Source organism: Dermacentor silvarum, chromosome 1 (assembly GCF_013339745.2).
Source record: "Dermacentor silvarum isolate Dsil-2018 chromosome 1, BIME_Dsil_1.4, whole genome shotgun sequence".
Classification (NCBI taxonomy): domain Eukaryota; kingdom Metazoa; phylum Arthropoda; class Arachnida; order Ixodida; family Ixodidae; genus Dermacentor; species Dermacentor silvarum.
Window position 1 is genome coordinate 67,259,476 of NC_051154.1, and position 18,009 is coordinate 67,277,484.

At 46.0% G+C, this 18,009-nt stretch overlaps 1 protein-coding gene across 1 annotated transcript in view; it reads left to right on the plus strand.

The window, feature by feature from the left end:
• LOC125946332 (uncharacterized) overlaps positions 1-18,009 on the plus strand; it is a 136,998-nt gene that overhangs the window by 5,003 nt on the left and 113,986 nt on the right. The window lies entirely within an intron of this gene.

Genomic DNA, 18,009 nt, shown 5'->3' on the forward strand with positions numbered 1-18,009 from the left:
CACCCCCATTAGATTCTATGGCAGTCGGACCAGGTAGCATCACGTCATAGATCGGAGTGAACAGGCCTTCTGCTGAATCAGCTCGTGGGAAGAGGGAAGTGTGATGGCAGCTTCATTTTACGCCACGCTTTTACGTCACAAAGGGTTGGGACAGAGAGCCATGCTTCGCGGTGCCGCGTGCGTAAATTGGGTAAATTGAACTGAGTTATTTCGAGGTAAACTGAGGTAAATAAAACCTGAGTTATTTCGATTTGCATGGCCATTTTGAAATGACGAACTCGTAACTAGATTTTCTTACGGTTCCCTTCAACTTTTCAATGAAACATGTGCCGTAAAGCTTATAACTAAACAGTAAGTAATGCAATTAGTTTAATTAGTGAATGAATTGCATTAGTGTTTTTCTTTTCTTTTTCTTTTTTTGCAAATGATATTCGTCAGTAGACAATTCATCTGTGCTGACGCAGTGCAAGGTAAATTTTGTAAGCTTTTTTTTAAGCATTAGAAGTAAAAAAAAAAAAGAAACCGTATGGTACTATATGTAAAGCAGGAAACTCGGTAACCGCCTGCTATGAAGGGCCTACTCTATTTGCTACTTGCTTCATCACGAATAAGCTTTATGTCAACATAATAGTTACCTAAACATAAAAGGATTTTTATGATACGATATTTACGAGATGTGGGTGCCTTTATGTGTCGCCGGCTACCCCTTTTCACATCGCAATGCAAATAATGAAAGCCACAAACCTGAAAAAAAAAAAAAAAAACCATAAGACCACATTCAAACTTACGTTCAACGGTCAACTAATATAAATAAGTCAAACACTCAGTCTTAAAGTGATGTTAAACTTAAAAAAAAAGAAGTAAGAAGAGAGCACCGAAGCACAAAATCCCGGCACAGAACGGAACAAAGTCAGGCCAAATTATACATATACATTGAGCTTACAAGAGATGATAAATATTCTACTCAATACTGACAGTCTGGTCTAAACAGCAGAATTAAGATTAAATCTCGAGAGCCCAGAAATAATAAGCCCATATTGAGCTATATTAAAACGAGCTTCCATATGCGTAATATATATAATTTTATACCGTGCTCAAGGCTGCTACCACCACATCGCTTACAGGGCCGCGATTTCGTAGCGATGCATTATGACTTATTCTACTCTAGTCTTACCATCCACCGCTCACGGCCAACTGATCCCGTTGATAACGCGAGCGGACCGTCGCTCCGACCACTGACAAAGCGCGATAAGCGCGAAAAGGCATTATTACCGGAAAGGCATCGCTACAAAATACCGGCCCAGGGCATTTTGTATCCTCCTGGAAGCGCGCTTCGCCTTTTAATGGGGGTGTATGAAGCGGGTGCATCCCGCCGAAAGCAAAACAGGAGTTGCGCATTCGAGATCGTAGCCACGTTTGTGCGAATGCTACAGCGGAGGAGCATCGTCGTATTATCGTAAAGGGGGACAGTGCACAGGCATTGTACACGACATTATTTCCAGACAAGGGTAGCTAGAGTAGACCTAGTCGCCCCAGGTTATTTCACGTAAGTGGTTGCCGCGCCGCGCAGAGACGAACGAAGGAATGATGGGACGCCTTTCGCGGGCTCACCACCACCCCTTGCCACCGGCGCCACCCCACCTGAAAGCAGGCAACGTGGGCCTGTGTGCCCCCGGAAGAAAAAAAACAATTCTGAGGTTTAGCGTGCCAAAACCACGATCTGATTCTGAGGCTCGCCGTAGTGGAGGGCTACGAATTAATTTTGACCACCTGGGTTTCTTTAAAGCGCACCTAAATCTTAGCACGGGAGCGTTTTTGCATTTCAGCTCCATCGAAGGGCGGCTGCCGCGACCAGGATCGAACCTGCGACCTCGAGCTCAGCAGTGCAACGCCATACCCAATGGGCTACTACGGCGGGTCCGAGAGTCTCTATCGCGGTATGGCTTACTTCCACCTGTTTCGTAGGTCCGCGTCGGTAAGGAAACAAAACAACGATAATGATTTTTCGTCGGCACCCTTGCAACCGGACCGACACGCAGGCACACAACAAATATTAGGCCTTGTCGATGTCACGAAGTAACCCTGTCCCCGCACAGGGAGAGATGTACAGTGCTCAGAAATTGACACGCGAACATCAACGAACAGCAAAGAAGGCATTTTACTCGTATTTACACGAAAGTACAAGACGTGTAATCCGCCTGCAGCCGGTTTGTAAGCGTGGAGTGCTTACAAGTGTACGTTTACGAGTCTGACTTAAGCCGCGGTTGCAAATGTAGGCGAACCTGGAAATAAAACAACGCATTGGAGTAGTTACGAAATTGGTTCAAAATTTTGAAACGGCGAGGCAGTTTGCACGTTGCGCCGACAATGTTCACACGCCGCCCATGCCAGTCGACCTTTGCGCAGAAATCGGCGTACGCACAGAACGCTTATGGCATCCGTCCGGCGTCTGTCCGGCGTCTGTCCGGCGTTCGCTCCGATGACCGCGCCAGCACCGCGGTGCATCCACTGCAAGCGCTGTATAAAACGCTCCCATAGCGTTACGCGGGTGTTTCATGTGCAGAAGAAAACTTTTATGGGTCCTGATCATGTCAGACTCTTGTCAAAAGTCACCCCCGGCCAAGGAATCATTGTTATTCAACGTTGTGTATACGAATGTTTATAACATTCAGCAATTAGAGACATCACGCATTGTGAACACAATAGGTGCAGATTTTTCGGGTGATGTTGAGAAACCTCGGTACCACTGGGATTTCTCGATGGAGTTGGTGGTTCTCTGCAATCTCGCTTCCTGTATTTGTCGGTTGAGCCCAGAGCATCATTTGTAAAGACACCATCTGCTGAAAAGACACCATCTGTAACACTACTGTAGACACTACTGTAGACACTACTGTAAAGACACCATCTGCTTTCTCCGGCTTAAAGGGCCCATTGACGCCGGTAGGCACTCTTTTTCAGACTAAAGAGGCAGATGTTAGAACGTGTTGGACATAAAACTCTGCTTTGTGGAACACCATGACATACGGATATCGTATTGTAATTCGTATCGCCCATATGTATCAACATGTAAACCGACCTGTTAGTGAGTATAACTTCCAGTGATACATGCGACCACTAATTCCCATTGATTACAGAGTCATCTGAATGGCTTCATGTCATATTTTGTCAAAATCTCCTTTTATATCAAGGGACACAGCTAGAAGCTAAACATTTCGACAGAATTACCTGTCTGGTTGGGAAAATTGATTAAGACTTAGAGGTTGACTCCAACCAAATAAGAGAATTTATTAGCCCGACGTTTCGGAGCCAATTCGGCTCCTTCTTCAGGGGGTATTCTTCGGAGGTGGCGGTGTGCCGCTTTTAAAAGGTCCATCGTAAGAAAGGAGAGGAAGGCGGCTCCCCACCTTACGCTCTCTCCCCCTTCCTCTCCTTTCTTACGATGGACCTTTTAAAAGCGGCACACCGCCACCTCCGAAGAATACCCCCTGAAGAAGGAGCCGAACTGGCTCCGAAACGTTTGGCTAATAAATTCTCTTACTTGGTTGGAGTCAATCTCTAAGTCTTACGGGACACAGCTAGAATGATAGCATCCATGCTCTGTTACGCTCATCAAAGCTCGTAAGGGCAGTAATGTCGTCATTATTGCTGTAGCCTGTCATGAATACACACGTCTTCAACTCATCCCAGTCTAAGCGCCGAAGCACCACCTTGTCCATGACCTTCCCGACGCGACTTAGAAAAGCAGTGGGGCGATACGACTGTAGGCTCTTTGAAATCTTGCCGGGCTTCAGAACGGTATGAGGCTAGCACATTTACAGGAAAGCTCAAGACAAGTAGCCTGCGTAGGTATTTCTAAGACATGAAGCAACTGAGCTTCTGCCGTTCGTCCCTGGTGTGACAATACGAAGGAAATCACGGCCCGGAGGTGCTAACTATAGAACAGAAGCTATCTGCGGCAGCCACGTTGCTAACTGCGCAATGGAGGACGACACAGATTGGGTAAAGTAAAAAGGATTCGCACAATACTCTATGTTCTCGTGGATGGCTTTCTTGGATCAATCTGAGGCGTAGTCTCCAACTCTATACTGCCAGCATATCAAGGTGCCGCATAACGTGCTTTTGTTCGCGCCTACTATACTTTTTAAGCTGCCTAGTGCAATTTTCCTGAAGCTTATTATGACAACGCCGTTAGTGCCGCCACTTTAAATCTAGTAACGCTAATTTCACTCTCACCTGCTATTTTACAAGGAAGGCAGTTCTTGAAAGTATTTAGTGTGAAGTCCCGTTATATTTTCGCTTCAGTTCCTTATGCTTTAAGTGATCAACTGAAACCATCCAGAATGTTCATGCAGATAAGTAATATTTCAGTTCTAGGATTTTTTTTTATCACCAGTGACAACGAATAGCGTTCGGCTCTGCTCTTCCTTCAATTTTATGATCACGCGAAAAGATCCTTTCAAGGCCCACCAAGTATAAGGCACACTTAAATGTCACCTCGATGCCGGCAAGTGAACGGGTTTCACAGAGCAGTAGCACATCATGTGGTTCGTGCTTGCCACGGCGACTATTCTCCAATGCCAGCGCGCGGCCAGCGCTACGGTCCCGTACCGGCCTGCGCTTTGAGCGTCGGGTTGAACCACCATTGAAAGGAACACCTTCACGGTTGTTGGAGCATTACTTAGATAAAGATTTAGTGAACGAATGTCTGCAAGCTTCGGGGTTTCTGCATGTCATGCTAGACCAATAATCACTGTCACAGTCCTGCATGAAGACCACATATCTCCATTATCATTAACTAAGCAACTTCATTGGCCCTGGAATTTCATCGTCAGAGAGTGTATCTCTACTCGAATTATAGCGCACGACAGGCTGAGATGGTTGGGACTGCCGATGCGCCAAGCCCTTCGCAACAGGAATTCTGGTGTAGCGACTTCCGTGTAGGTCTCTCTTCACAGAAGCATCGATATAAAGGTGTTGTAATGGCTCTTACGTAAAGGGTACAAAGTCAAAAGAAAGTCGGTCAACATAGATTACTGAACGGCCTTATCGCTGCTCTCTTGCTTCATCTGCTACCGGACTCAGCTTCCCTCGTGGTGCCGTCTTTCATGCCCCAGTAATCTACTTCACGACACGGAAAAGGTACTTTCACAGACAATGGGAGTTACCGTATAGCCAAGCATTTTTGTTTGGTTGCTTTTTACTATTATTATTATTAGACCACCTGAACAAGTTGAATGAGTCACAATTACACTGCACAATGGATAAAAAACTTTACAAAAACCATTGGAGGATAATTGTTAAAGTCTCAACTACCGCAACAACTGCAACAACAATAACAAAACTATCTCAACAAGTTCAGTCTATTTTTCTATAGCTTAGTTTTTTTTTTTTTTAATTCAATATGGGCTCCACGAACGAAGTAATCGATCAGGTTTACCGTCCCAAAGCCACACCTGGGCTACGAGAGACGGCGTAGTGGACGGCTCCGTATTAATTTCGACTTCCTTAAGTTATTTATATTCTCAGGTGGTAGTGACGGTCAAGAACACCGTAGCAAATCTGTGAATGGCGAAACTAACTCTTTATTGACTTTCATAGCAAAAAACATATATGTGTATTTGGACTCCGCCCGCAGGCGGCCGAGGTCGGCGGTTATAGCATTTATATTGTTTAGTTATATCGTTTTGCTGCTGAGCAGGCTCAGCAGCAAAACTCTATAACCGCTTTGCAGCTGCAGCGGGTATGCCATAGCCGAAGGAAACTAATGCACTGCCTGACGCAGTGCTCCCCTCTTAAGGGCATATTCGTTTATTGTTTTTGCTCTCACCAAAGGCTCATTTACTCCTTTTAAAAAGTATATATATATATATATATATATATATATATATATATATATTGTCTGTCGTTTAGGTTATGCGGAGTCTACTCTAATACGATCCGAATTCGTTGTTTGCGCCAAGGTAAGGAGATCTTTCAACGGCACAAAGCAACGCTGGGGCTATAAGAGACACCACAGAGAAGGGCTCTGGATTAATTTCGACCAGGTGAAGTTACTTAACCTACGCCTAAATCTCAGTACACGAGCATTTTTTTTTCCTTTCACCTCCATCGAGACGTGGTCGCCACGGCCGGGAATCGAACATGCAACCTCGTGTTCAGCAGCCGAAATGCCATAGCCGCTGTTCCACCGCGATGGGCCTCCCGTGTTGTAACAAGTGTGCTCAAAGCATACATGACTCCCTATTTTCTGTGATAGAAAAAGTGATCGACGTTGGAAACGCAAATTTGCACAGGTACCATGTCATTCGGGACTCAACACATGATAGGCGAAACGTCACTGCAGCGACTCACGAAGGGTGGGATATATTTGGAATCGTGTAAGGCGCGGTAGTTCGTGGAGCTAAGTGTACTCGCGGATGTCAGTAGTCGGACCGTATCAGCCATGTCTGCGAGCAAGGTTCATCCCGCGCACGTCGTCCCGCTTGACTCTTAGCTCGGGCCGTCTGTTTTGTCTGAACCCTGGGAAGGTTTTGTTTTGGTCTCGACTGGCGGGGTCGTCTCCCCCTTCACCCATCCTACCCCTCCTTCCCCAACAGTTCGCTGGGGCATTTTTCTATCGGCCTCTGCGCACTTTTATTTTTCCCCCGCGTTCCCTGCAAGCCGTGTCTCACTTTTTTGTAGCGTAGCGTTGTCCGAGGGTGAGGGAACCCACCGGCGAACACTGGCTTGCGAGGGAACAAGGGGCCGGCGTCCCGATTTTCTCCTGAGTCATCTCTTTGGCTCCCCCTCGCCCGTGCCGCCAGCAGCGATCGATAGCCGAAGCGCCCAGAGCGGGCACCCACGCAGCCCCCTTTTGCTCCCCCTTCGAGCCGAAGCCCGCACGGTGGTCGGGGAAAGAGCTGCGCGACTCTTGCCATTCCTGCGGTGGCTCAAAAACTCCAAAAGCGGCTACGCACGCCACGGGCAATTGTATCAGGTGCCGCGCTTGAGCTACGGGCTCCATTCGTGTCCCCCCCCCCCCCCCCCCCCCCACTTCTCCTCCCGTCCCCGAGTCTAAGCGCCGCGGCGTTTAGGGTGGCCGCCCCTCGCCCGAGAGCATAAAGCGCTTCGCAACCAGTTGAGCGAGTGCACGCGAAACGGGGAGTGTGGGTGCGCGTTCTCTGCCTTCGACAACGGACAACTGAAGACACGGACAGACGGGTTACGCACGTCGGAGAGGAAGGTGGCTTTCTTGGTCACGCTCGTGTTCCACATTCTCGTGGACACTGCTCTCCGACTAGAACGCTATTAGGTCATTTGTTACGGCCACAGTTGTGGCAGGTGATTAAGCCGAACGGGTCGCAGCTCTTTCTCTATACAATGCTGACATTTCACACCGCTTTAAAATCAGCAATATACCTAAGCAGAATCGAAGTGCTAAGAGATTGACGCCATCGGTCGTTACTCGCACAGCAGTTTTTTTTTTTTTTTTTGGCAGGTGAGTGCACTAACTTACAAGCTAAATTGCTTTAAGGAGCATCTGTCATAGTTAACAAAGGGTACCCTATAATAACCGCCTTACATAACAGATTGAAGTGACGCATGTGTTTAATGCCAAATTCGCGAATCTTTGTTTTAATGAATAACAATGAAAAAGACGGAACCTACCAGAACTACGGCAAGTGTGCAAACCGTTGAATGTTACGACGCTCATTCGGACAAAACAGCAAATGACGAGAGAAACTTTTTTTGAACATTGTATCTTTATTTTCGTTTAAATGCGTAAGCATTTCTATGCCTACCCAACGAGGAAAACTCGTCAATCCGTCCGTCAGCCCGTCCGTCCGTCCGTCCGTCCGTCCCATAGAGTTTGCTACAATTACTAGAGGGAATTCTGGCACTGCGATTGTTCATCCACCATGGGAATGATGGGTAGTGTATGGATTTGCCTGATCTTTGTACTTGGGGATTTAGATGTTCTTGTGGCTTCGTTTATTAAACTTTATCTGGGCCTGAAATGGTCTAAATTTCAAAGCAATTTAAACTTTTTTTTAATGCAGAGACCCCCAAGAACGCATAATCGCTGCTAATTTCAGTGACTTTGCTTGTCCATGCGCCCGTGGAGTCATGGTTTCAATATCGGGATTCTGTTCTAGAGGTTCTGTGTTCGAATCCTGCCCTCGGAAAACTTTAATAATGGTTGTTGAATTATTCATAACGCAGTACCTTTTTAATAAAAATGATCACTTCGCAAAGTCACGAAGCCATTTAAAGCTGGCTTTAAATATCGTGTCCAGTATCGTGTCCGCGTGTACCCACGTCCGCGTGTGTCCGCGTGTGCGCAGTATCGTGTCCGCGTGTAGAAAAAATCTATCATCATCAGCATTTCGGCTCTATGTGCGTGGCGGTTTCCCGCCAGTTGTGCCTTAGCACAGGTGTCAAAACGGATGACTAACATGACTGATAGGTAATGACATCAATAACATCATATGCTTGTCAGTTACGTCACGATTAACGATAATAAAATCAGGTGTGGCGCATACCCGCGTTGGATATGCGGATATGAGCCAGGGACAACAAAGAAAGAAGGAAGGAAGGAAATAAAGACAAAAAGAAAGAGAGAAAGAATGTAAGAAAGAAATCACGCGTGGCTCCTACCAGCGTTGGATATGTGGCTATGAGCCACCGAGAGCAGGAGCAGGAGAGATCTCACAGGATCCTGACGCTGTCGTGCACTGTCCCGCGGCTATAAACGCTGTGGCTCACGCTAGTCTATGACGATGGGGTGGACTTGGCGTAGCAAACGCACTACTTGGCCATGGCGCCGGGCGAAAACAAGACACCGGTGTCCTTGGTCTTTGACGAACATGCCGAAGACGCTCAATATATTCAATAATGTTAATATATAAATTCACTATAGCAATATTCACTACAACAGACCCACCATAGTCACAGCTTCGCTGGGTTCCATCTTCACAGTAGTGGAAGGGCTCTGATTTTTTATCTTACATGGCATTTATTGCATCATGTATATGCGAAAAGCGTACTATACGCGAGAAACGTGCAAGCAGTAGCCAACACAACTTGTATTCATGGCCTAGAAAGGACCTATAAATCACTTTGAGCATACCATGCACCACACAAAAACTACAAGTAGCTTTGAATTTTAAAAAGTGACAACGACAAGCAACTTATCGAGAGGTGGTACCAGTCCGGTTGAAACTCTGTTAAATCACACATGTCATTCCAGTGTCCAATCATTTGAGCATACTGAAATTTCGACGAAACAAAGTGTTCAGCGTTTCGGCCCAACATGCGTGTCTTCCATAAGCTGTGTAGTCCAATTAGGAGAAGCATATCGAATAACACGTCTTCTTCGTGGGGTGCAATTAAGTATCGGTTGATATACTGATTCAAAATGAAGTCTTTCTTAAGAGTTGTTTGAAACACATCCCAAAATAGTATTGCATCTTTACAACTTATGAAGCAATGCTCTATAGTCTCGGGTACATCACAAAGGCGACAATTCACAGTGGATACAAAAATGTCTTTTTTTTTGTGTGTGTGTGACCAAGTTTTCATAGGTAACGTTTTACTGTGTAATTTATAGAAAAGTGTCTTTGTACATGGCGATAAAGGCATCTTGTGGACTCGCTGAAGTACGCCATGCCCTCGCAGACTGAAAAATGTACAACGGTAAAAGGGAGGTGGGAAAATAATTGATATCAAATCTTTATACACTGGTTTTCTGGACATTATGTAGAGATACTCAGTTGAAAACCGAACCAAGAGGAATTGCACAGCAAAATAGACTTCATACATAAAACCCCACACACAAGGTCGTTCAGAATATTGGGAGGAAACTACCAGGTCGGGTAAAGCATTGATACAACTGGTGAAACACCCTGATCTCAACTCACAGGAGGCTCAGGCGAAGCAGTTGCCGGCTATGTATGCCAGGCTAACCCCACCTGCTGCAACACCACCACCACTTACTTATACTAACTTGTATGAATGACCGTAGTATTGGGTGTGAAATATCTCGAAAAAAGAAGAAACGACAAACAATCTGTCGCACAAATAGATGCACCAGACCAAGTCCACCAGCACATATGGGTCTAAAGATATTATCTCGCCTCATAGGTATAAGAGCTAGAATATTCGCTACTTTTGTGTGGGCTAAACACCAACGCTTGCAGAAGGTGAATATAAATGTGTTGTACGTGCGGTACAAAACAAATGTCAAAGGATAACAGGTTCTGTGAAGGCTCTGTTGAAAGGTTTGGTGATGGTGGAATAAAAGCCATCTCTAGGACCACGTGTAGACCCGACTTGGAGCATTATAGACATTAGGAAAATTCTGATTTTGCGTAAATTGAATGCCACACACGCCACATCCCCGATGCGTTTCGCTGGTCGTAGGATGCGCCTTGCCGTTGGGGCGTCCTTCACCGACCGAAATGCCACCGGTCTCTGAGGGCTCATGCGCTTCACGTCGCGCAACACAGACAGATAAGCAGTCAATGAATTGATAAGGGTGATAAGGAGTGATGAGGGGTTAGATTGTCTCATCACGGTTGGTAATGGTTCTCGCGGATTGATAAGGTGTTAAATACCGATAAGGGCTTATAATAGTCGGAGCAATTCTGATGAGGTTGATAAGCACCGATAAGGGTTGATAAAGGTCAGACCAAGTCAAATAAGGTTGATAAGGACCGATAAGAGTTGATAAGGGTCGGATCATGTCCGATAAGGTTGATAAGGACATATAAATGTTAATAAGGATCGGATCGATTGCGATAAAGTTGATACCAACTAAGAAGGTTTGCTAAGGCTCGGATCGAGTCCGTTAAAGGATAACAACCGATAAGGGTTGATAAGGGTCGGATCTAGTCTGGTAAGGTTGATAAGGACATATAAAGGTTGATAAGGATCGGATCAATTGCGATAAAGTTGATACCAACTGAGAAGGTTTGCTAAGGCTCCGATCGAGTCTGGTAAAGTTGATAACAACCGATAAGGGTTGATAATGGTCGGATCTAGTCCAATAAGGTTGATAACGACCGATAAGGGCTCATAAGGGTTCATACTTGTCGGATGAAGTTTTATAACATTGATAATGACACCTGGCTGCACGGAGATGCTTACGCATACTTAGACAACTCCCAGAGGAGTTCCTGCGTGATTTTTTTTTTCTTTTTCCAGGGTAAGTCAATCAACCAATTCATGGAGCCCTAAGTTTGTCCCTTTCCTATAGACTATAATATATAGCTTATAAGCCGTATTTCTAGCCGTATGAAACCAAAGAAATGAATTTCTTCCTAGAGATTTTTAGAATAACTCATTGATGTTTAATTCATTCGTAAATAGCTGGCGGAAGAAATGCCACGGAGGTGGCTTTAAACCCAGGAATTTCACGTGGAATGCGCTGCGCCACACAGTAGCCGCGTTTGACTTTTTAAAATATTGCTATATATATAATTTGCCCAGAAACGTGCGTGAAGTTTTATAGCAACTACTGCATGGTCTTAACTCAGCAAAACGTTTGATAATGCTAGATTTTATCGTAAGTGGCCAGACACACAACTCAAGATTCATAATTTAATGTTATGTTGCCGTAAGAAATCAGCGTGGAAAAGTGAGTGTGGCTATTGAAAACGAAAAAACGAAAGTAATAAATGTAATTACTGGCACGCACAGATATTTGGATATATGATTGTTATTTGTTATCATCATCATCAGCCTATCTTTCTTTTTATAGTCCACTGCAGTACGAAGGCCTCTCCCCGCGATCTCCAATTACCCCTGCGTTGCGCTAGCTGATTCCAACTTCCGCCTGCAGATTTCGTAACGTCATCACCGCAACTAGTTTTCTGCCGTCCTCGACTGCGCTTCCCTTCTCTTGGCACCCATTCTGTAACTCTAATAGTCCACCGAGAAACAGAGATTGTGTCTCCTTTCCTGACCCCTTTCTTGATAGGTAACTTTCTACTTTCCTTTTGGAAAACCAATGTAGCTGTGGAATCTTTGTGGATATTTCCCATGAAATTCACGTATGCCTGCTGTACTCCTTGATTACGCAATGCCTCTATTGAATGCCTCTACAATGCCTCTACTGAATCAAATGCTTTTTTCATAATCTATGAAGATAATATAGAGAGGTTGATTGTACTCCGCATATTTATCTTTTACCTGATTGATGACATCGATGATCCATTGTAGAATATCCCTTCCTGAAGCCAGCCTTCCTTTGGTTGATTGAAGTCAAGTGTTGCCCTTATTCTATCGGAAATTATCTTGGTGAATATTTTATGCAATACTGAAAGCAAGCTAATGGGCCTATAATTTCTTTAATTTTTTTAAATTCTCTAACCTCTCCCTTTTTATGGATCAGTATAATGTTGGCATTCTTGCAGTGCTCCGGTACACTTGAAGTCGTGATTCATTGCATATCTTTAAAGGGCCGCAAGCTTTTCAAGCATGATATATCCTCCGTGTTTTATTAAATCGACTGTTATTCCATCTTCTCCTGCCGCTTTTCCCCGAGCCATGTCTTGCAAGGCCCTTCCAACTTCATCGCTAGTTATAGAAGGATCCTCTGTATCTGTAAGAAATCTTGCATCGAATTGCACCTTGTATCACAGGAATGACGTTGGTTACGCTTAGAACCTGTCCTTGAAACCCTCAGCCGTTTCAATACGCTTATAAGTATGCCTTCTTATAGGGGCTCAAAGGGTGCTAAACAACCATTTACCATCCTTATGGGTATTGTTTTCTTTTATTGTTGGTGATGTTCTCGCTCACACCCTTATTATGGGATGTTATGAACGAATTGCGTGATAAATAGATGTAATATAAATTTAAACGCAAAAACACCCTTTAACCACCCTTATGGGGGTAAATTGCTTACGGCGTAGGAAGACTCCTTGTATACAGGCCTCTTCAATATGCCTAGTGTCATCCTTGCTGATATATTAGGGCTTCTACGCATATACTGCGTAGAATTGGTATGCAAGAAGTCGCAACAGTTGTTATTTCTATCTGTTAAAGTCAGGAGCGAGGGCATGATGAACGAGCTCAAACAATAGAACCATGTCCTTCTGCTGATCGAGATGCCATCGGATTTTCGATTCCCGACCGTGGTGGCCGCTTTGCGATGGCGGCAGAAGGTAAATACGCTGATATATTTATATTTTGTCACACGTTAAAGAATCCCCAGTGCTCAAAATTAATCCTGGTCTGAACTCTGTATGATCTACGCGCAAGCGTTGTCGAACTGTTATTTATGTTTTATTATTCTTTCTTTTTTTTTTAGCCCACCTATGTTTGCGATATAGTATTGTTTTGGTAAGGGAAAAGGAGCATCTGGTATCACCAATGATGCCCACGTCTGCTACACACACATTTATTTGTCTTATCAAGATATTTCCTTCATAACGGTCCTAAACCTGCGCTATGTAACCTACAGCGCAGCTTTGGTACAAAAAACGGCATCATTTCAATTCAATGTAATAGAAGCTAAACATATTAGTTGTATTATTATTTTTGTTGTTGTTGTTGTTGTTCTTCTTCTTCTTCTTCTTCTTCTTCTTCTTCTTCTTCTTCTTCTTCTTCTTCTTCTTCTTCATCGTTCAATTTTTTCTTTCGTCTTTGGACTTCGCCTTCTTTCCAAAACTCACGCAAGAAGCAATCTGAACAGGTATGTAGGGCTGCTCTTCCCCTAAGCAACAGTTCAAATGACATGTTCTATTGCGTGAAGGGTCTAAACACACGGCGTAATATTGTGGGAACACGTTTCATGCCGCTCTTATGTATAGCATTGTGCCCATATAGGACGAGCATTAGGGGATGCTCGTGCCACCTTATAACAAATTGTAAGGCACGCAGTATACCATCAGGCAAGAAGGCAGAGAGCCGGCGCGTGTCACCTCATCGCCCCACAGCGCGAGATGCGGGAGCAAAACTTTGCAGAAACAGGTTACGCCTGCCGAAAGCTCCGACGTCCAAAAACCAATCCGGCGTCAGCGGCTTTTCGGTGTAGAAAGAGAAGCTCGTTCAGTTTCCTCGTATACGATTATTACAGCGACGCGTTTCGCCCGCGGATTCACGCATTCAATCCCAGGCTGTGCCGAATGCGGTACTCCCCCCCCCCCCTTTTTTTTTTTTTCTTTTTCGCTATTTTCCCGCCGCGATCGGTTTCTCACAGGCGTGGCGTCGCCTTCTTTCGGTGCAGACAGACTGGGCGCCGCACGCGCTCGATGCCAGACCCCGGCGGCGCGTCGCCGGCTTCGAAAGCAGCGTGATGGAAGTGTAGCGGGCGGGCGTGCTCTTTCTAATCATGCCGCACCATGGGCGACCGGCAGCTCGCGAGGCGTCAAAGGGGAAACAGAGCAGCGGCGGGGAAAGGGTTGCGACCACCGGCTTCGGGCCCAAGATGCTGACTCCGGCAGAAGCGTCTTTTGATCCGTCTCTAACAAGGGATTTGTTTTCGAATACCAATGGGATGCGGCGGCGGCCGCACCGGTGCCTCTTTCTTTTTGTTACTTTGCCCTTTGCTTGCGAACGCGCGCGCACGCACCTTCGGAGCGTCGCACTGCAGCTCCCGCGCGCAAGCGCGTTGCTTTGGTTCTTTTCGGCACGCCGACGGGCCTCCCATTTCGCGGATAGATTGGAAAGAGCGATCGGCCCAAAAGGCAGTGCGGCGAGGCTCCCGTGCGTCCGGTGGAGGTGTGCGGCGCAATGCCGTTTGACTGGGAACAAAGTGCGCTGCCGACGCGAGTCTTCTCAGGTTGCCAGCTGCAAAGAGAGAGAGAGAGGGGCGTAACATAGGTAAACGTCACTCTCACGTCCTGCGGCGTGCGCCAATTGGCTTACGATGTCGCGCGGCTTTCTCTTCTTCATTTTTCTTTTGCTAAGTGCGATTCTTGCCAGTTTGCCCATCCATATACTTGCTTTTTCGCATGGGGGTGATCATAGCCTCTCAGCGACTACGGCATAAGGAGTCAGTATTGGCGCTCGAACTTATGGCCAGCAAATGGCGGCTCGACCTCTTTTCGAAACTAGAAGGCGGCCTCATCAGGAAGTTTATCCCACTTCAGCTGGCGTGAGATCTCGCAACTTTCTGGAGTTCGCAATCGCGGATTAACTTAATCGGCATTCAGAGTCACAGTGGAGCATTCCGGCGACACTGTCTTGTCAGGACCTCATTTCGTGCAAGTCATTATTGAGTCCTGATCGCAGTAATTTAGGCATTAAATCTAGAGGAAATTAACAGCAAAATACAATCTGGTGGCGCATTAGCCAGGTACCATTTTTCATTACGCACGCTCCATTTTCGCCAGTCCAAATATGCACTAGTATACTATAGCTATTCGTGTAAGTGACAATTTCAATTTTTAGCTTCTTATAATTTAAGCATTCTAGATAGCTCAAGGACCCGTCACTGTGTGCTTAAAGTGCATGGCGAACACTGATCCACATTGAGCACTCAACACCAAGGCTACGATAAAATATCTTGCTCCAATGTCTCTTGGTTTATAATTGCCCTCTTAAGAGATTTTTACATTTATGAGTTGAACAATAAACTCATGTATAAGCACCAAATACAGGAGTGGATTTATTCATGGGATTTAACGTTCGAAAGCAACACACTGGCTATAAGAGATGCCTAGTGGGGTGCTCCGGATTAATCTTATCATCCCGGGCTTCTTTAAAGTTCACCTCAAGCACGGTACTAGCGTATTTGAGTCATTCCCCCGGCACAATGCGGTCGTGCGTGTGTGCGTGCGTGCGTGCGTGCGCGCGCGCGCGTGTGTGTGTGTGTGTGTGTGTGTGTGTGTGTGTGTGTGTGTGTGTGTGTGTGTGTGTGTGTGTGTGTGTGTGTGTGTGTGTGTGTGCGTGTGTGCGTGTGTGCGTGTGTGTGTGTGTGTGTGTGTGTGTGTGTGTGTGTGTGTGTGTGTGTGTGTGTGTGTGCGTGCGTGTGTGTGTGTGTGTGTGTGTGTGTGTGTGTGTGTGTGTGTGTGTGTGTGTGTGTGTGTGTGTGTGTGTGTGTGTGTGTGTGTGTGTGTGTGTGTGCGTGCGTGCGTGCGCGCGCGTGCGTGCGTGCGTGCGTGCGTTGCGTTGCGTTGCGTCAATGTGCACACTCAGCAAGCACCACGCGCGCCTGTATTCGTTAACGATCTCGCACGCAAACCACCCGGGCATGGAGATCGTCAAAGCCTAATCTAAGCGAACAAGCAGAAACCTTGCATAACCGTAGACGACGAGAGCACGCGTAACCGCCGCGATCCACCATCTATGCTGGCATAGCCAATAAATACTGGTTGTGCTAAGGAAGCCGTACGTCATAGTCTTGCAGCCGTTGCGGCGAAGATGGAACCATGCAGCGGTCTTGTTCGCGCGCGGCACTTGTTTGGCGGCGACCCTTTCGACCCGCCCTAACCGCTGTGCGGTCGCTTTGCTCAAGACTGTCTTTATCATGCAAATGAAACTAGCGTAGCGTTCAGCGTAAGGCTGAGGCAGACGTAAAAATAATAAATCGAGCCGTAAATAAGACACCATGCCAGTATTAGTTTACCTTCTCCGGAAGCGGAGTGTTTTTCGGCGAGTGCTTGCGACGTCTCGGAGAAAGGACAGTTCCCGAGAAATTCTCGAACGCAGCGCAACCAGTGCGGCGCGTTAAGATGTTTCGACCTACTACACTCTACACGTAGTCGAGAGCCTCCTGTGGTACGTGCAAGACCCTGCTAATTTCATCAAACGAGTTCAGTCGTTACCAATTTATCCGACGCCTACAGGAGCCTGATTGGTTGGCATGTATCGCGTTATTTTTCACCTCCGCTTTTCACCTCCGTATATAGCCCCGTCAGTCACAAATTATGATGGACTGCCGATAAATGTGTCGGTCACACAATTTTATTACAAGACGCTGCAGACTCCACTGATGTAAGGTCAAGGCAGTCTGATGATGCCTTGTACGATATTTTTTTTTTTTTTTTTTTTTTTGCTTTTGGTGCGGTCGTTACAGTTTCTTTCCTGGATGTTTGCGGTGTCGTTTCCTCAAACGGTTATTTTTCTCCATCTCCCCAAAGCTTTAAGCTATACATCAAAGAGATCAGCCTATCCTTCCCCGTAGATAATAGAGCTAGGTCTATTATCTACGGGATACTAAATAGATACTTAGTATTAGATACTAAATACTAAAGGCTAATAGGAAGGGAAGTGGAGGAGTGTGAAAAGTGCGTCCAGAGGAGCGTCGTGCAAAATTCATGTCGTTGTGCTCATCTTGAAAAGGTAAAACGGAAGATTCGGCAATTTGTGATACTTGTAATCTTAGTTGACGGTGGGTTTCAACGCACTCTTCCTATGCTCCTCGAATCAAGCAAGCAAGCAATTACTTCGGCGCATTTGTGGAGCGTTTAAAAATAAATGCTCACGCGGCTGCATTTTTATTCGAACTTCTTTCCCACTTCACGGACAGAAAGGTCACTATATAAAAATATTTATGTATCAGTCCCAATTTAACATTCATGACAGCGCGTTAAACCGACAAGTGATTACCTTGCGACTTAACTATTTGAGCCTTAATGTGGCGTAGCCTCTTGCGCGGCTGAAGTTATTAATCGGGACTATACGTGAAGGGCGTGTTCTGGCGAAATAATGTTCTAATGGCCCGAAAAGGCCCGACGTTTCAGCCAGAAACAGTTCTGTTAAGCGACCTAGGGTCACCGCTTAGTTAACCGCAATAATGTGCTTTGCGACACACTTTTGAAAAAAAAAAAAAAAAAACGAGTCGCCAAGTGCGCACATGGGTCGTCCGAGTTGACGGGGCTGCTCGAGTCCCTGGCTGTGCCCAGGTGATAAGCGGTGACTGCTGCACGTAGACCACTATGAGGTACACGTGTCACTCATACGAACGACGTACACACCCCCGCCGTTCTCGTGCTGCGGTGCAAAGAAGCCCGAAAAGGGTGCAGTGAATTAAGCTTTTAGCGCAAACAGCGCAGCCAAGTGGCCCGAGGCGCTGGAAAC